At 38.8% G+C, this 3,829-nt stretch overlaps 1 pseudogene; it reads right to left on the reverse strand.

The window, feature by feature from the left end:
• Window positions 1-413: 413 nt before the first annotated feature.
• LOC114615064 lies at window positions 414-860 on the reverse strand (annotated as a pseudogene).
• Window positions 861-3,829: the final 2,969 nt, after the last annotated feature.

Here is a 3,829-nt window from a genome sequence, read left to right on the forward strand (position 1 = left end):
AGGGATGCTGAGATGGCAGGGAAAAAGGCATGCTGCACAAGCCTGGCACCTCAGTTCCATCCCCAGAACCCATGGTGGAAGGTGAGAACTGATGCCTCAGTTGTCATGTTACATATCACATGCATGTGCTATGGTATGCATACACCAAGCATATGTACAGGTGTACCACACATGTATGCACACAATAAAGATAATTTTAAAAACTTGGACATAAGCCCATATAATCTCAAGTAGTATGAACATGAAAATGATTTCACTACTATACTTTATAATTAAATTGTCAAAAGGATAGGAATTTTTTTTCATATAGTGAGTTTATATACAAAAGTTTCACATTCATAAAAATCCCAAAATTGTAAATAGAAAAACCCTTCCTTTAATTAAATATATAAATAATCTCAAAAACATCCAATTCAAATTGGCTTAATCTTGAAGTGTAGACCAATGAGGCTGAAGACTAAGCAGTTCAAGTCTTGTACCAAATAGTAAAATACACGGAGGCCTTCAGGATCCTTTGACTGATTTACATCAATATGCGAACCTATTTTTGATGTGGTAAAAGAAATGTGTTCATCTCCAATTACAATTTCAAGTTCCTGCCGGCCAACCCTGTCAGGGGGCGGCCATAGAGCGTCGTCCTCTTTCGTAATTTCACTGTCATCAATAATTCTCTTCAGTTCTTCCATTACACTCTTGTGGACATAGGCCTCTTTTCTGATCATCACGTCATTTTTATAATTGCTATTGTTGGCATATCTAAGCTTCCCGTCCAGCCGAAACTCGAACTCCAAAAACTCATGCCCAAACTTGCCCTTGTGCCCTACGTAGTAGCACAGGTAGAAATCACTAGCCATAGACATTTTTGCCCTCGGTAAAACCCGCTATGCCGCCGATCCAACGTGAGGATAGGAATTTTGAATGACATAGAATGGGATATCTACAAGACTATCACTGCAATTTGCAGCAGAAACTATTTCCAGGAGCTGAATGGAACTGAAGAATCCATCTTTCCCTTAGAAAAATCCTGTCATGGTCGCCATAGTGGCTATTTCTTCTAATAAAGCTTTCTTTTAGAACTGAATGCTCTTCTGTTCAGGGCCTCATCAAGGCTGTCTGTGTCAGCCATGCTATTAAATATAGCCCTCCCAGTGTAAGTCATGGCAGCATCATCCTGTGGAACCATTGTCACGTGTCATATAGAACATTCACCAGGTGACGTACAGCAAATGGAGAAATCCTATCTCCCTACCCTCCAAGCCCTGAAAACATTCTCATGATATAGAAATTTGGGTGAGGTGATGAGCTACAAAGGTTCATGAGACTTGTGGTCCAGCATTTTCAAAATGGGAGTCCCTATTCAGCACACCAGCCACTTTCACTCTCCACCATGTTTTTTTTCTTTCTTTATAAATAATGCCTATTTGTATTTCTAATTATGTTCTAATTCTTTGCCCTGGGACACAAGAACCTGGGACTTCAGCAAGCACATCAGGAATCAGCTTTACATTTATAACAGAATGATACTGGCAGGACTGAAAACTTTGAGCTCTTAGATTTTGATAGGTATATTTCACCTAAGGAAGCATGCATGGGGCTTACTCTTAGGATCATCTGCTGCTGATACCTTTCAGGGCATAGCCTTACCATTAATATCTGATTCTGGACATATAACCAAACACAAGTTCAACAGGCACCTTGAAGTGAGGAAGTGACCTATATAGTGGGAGCACTATGATTTCAAAGAGGCAGGTGACTGCTCTAAGGCAATATGTGACATTTACTATAAGGAATACGCGATTTGGAGGCACTTCAGGGGATGCCCTTGTTTGTAGTGTAAAAAGATGGAGAAGGAGTCTTGTTAGCCTTTTGATACTGTATTTATAGTGTTACAGAGATGAGCTATCTGCAGGTATGGCTAGATATTCCCTAGGCTATCATAACTCTTAAAGCTTAGATTTGGCTTTTAGCATCCTTAGGCCTATGGCTGCTAAGAGAAAATTTTCTTTCAGGACACACATGAAAGTGTCTTTTGAAGTTTGGAAATTTCATCTGATCTCATTCTTTTCCTTTATACTTTATTTTAAAATACTTAAGACAGTGTGGTGGTTTAAATATGATTGGCTATTCTGGAACTTGCTCTGTAGACTGGGCTGACCTTGAACTCAGAGATCTTCATGCCTCTGTCTTCTAAGTTTTGGGATAAAAGGCATGAACTACCACGTAGAGACCTAACCCTTTCTTTACCTGGAGCTCTCTCTGTACCAGGCTGACTTTGAACTCAGAGATCTCTTTACTTCTTCCTTAGGGTTTCCATTGCTGCAAAGAGACATCATGACCAAAGCAACTGTGTGGGTGGGCTTTGAGAACTTCTTCCTAGCTGCCCATGAGATAGTGTTCTCTTGACTGCCTTTCTTTTGGATCAAGATGTAGAACTCTCAGCTCCTCTTTTCCATGCCTGTCTGGATACTGTCATGCTCTCACCTTGATGATAATGGACTGAAATTCAGAACCAGTAAGCCAGCCCTAATAAAATGTTGTTGTTGTTGTTGTTAATAAGAATTGCCTTGGTCATGTTGTCTCTTTACAGTAATGAAAACCCTAACTAAGACAACAAGTAACCACAGCATTATATTCCTGTTTTGTTTTTTTTTTAAGAAACATAAAATTTTTATAGAATATCACTACAAAGATTCCATGTGCTTCCCAAGGTCAGGAAAGTATGTGTGAGAATTGATTATAAAGGTGTGGAATACTGGTAAAGGGAATATTAAACTAATACAGGCTGAATTCTAATACCATCAGATCAAACCCAAAGGTGTACCTTACTCATCCACTAGGCGTGCCTCAGTTTAATCAAGTTGGTGATCAAAATTACTCTTCACAAATGGATAATGTAGTGTGATACATATATAAGAATGTATATATATATATATATATATATATATATATATATATATATTCACCCATATATGTGTGCATGTGTGTGCACACAGAGAGAATTTTATTCAGCCTTATAAAAGAAGGGAATCTTGTTATTTGAGGCAATATAGATGAATATGGAAGATGCAATGATTAATAAAGTAAACAAGACCAGGAAAAATAAATATTGCATGACATCAGTTGTGAAATTCACAACAGGGGATCTCATAGACGCAGAGGCATAGTAATGAGACCAGGTAACCAAGGAGGTAGTTATAAGGTATCTGAGAAAAATTGCATCTGTGTCTCCTGGGAATTAGAATGGTCCTTTCCAGAAACTAAGGTGTCAAGGAACTTTTCCAGTTTCTTCATCTGCACACTAAGAAGGGTCTGTGTCCTCAAAAGACCCACTTCATTCTAATATCATTTGCATTATGGGTTTAACCCTACTCCTTTGGGTTTTTCAAGAAGTTCATAGCAATCAATGCCCAAAAATGAAAATTCAGCTCTTCATAATTTGATAGAGGAAAGGGTCACTTTACCTGATGGCTATGCCATCCAGCTTCTTAGTGTTAAACCTTTTCAAAGATGAATAACACAAACCCTAATGGCCTTACTCCAATCTCTCCCGAGTAGTCTATCATTGTTAAATAAACTTCTGCTTACACTGTATCTCTTGTGTGGATTTTTTCCTTGGAGAAGACAATATTGAGGGGAAAGCATCCTCCACAAGGATGGTGGGTTTTGGAGACTAAGGACAGGAGCAATGGGGTGATATTGCTTAAAAGGTTCAGAATTTCAGATGCAAGAGAAACAGAAACTGAGATTTGCTAAACCAGAGCTGTGTGTTGCACACACACACAACACACACACACACACACACACACACACACACACACACACACACACA

Source organism: Grammomys surdaster, unplaced genomic scaffold (genome assembly GCF_004785775.1).
Source record: "Grammomys surdaster isolate TR1022 unplaced genomic scaffold, NIH_TR_1.0 126546, whole genome shotgun sequence".
Classification (NCBI taxonomy): Eukaryota; Metazoa; Chordata; class Mammalia; order Rodentia; family Muridae; genus Grammomys; species Grammomys surdaster.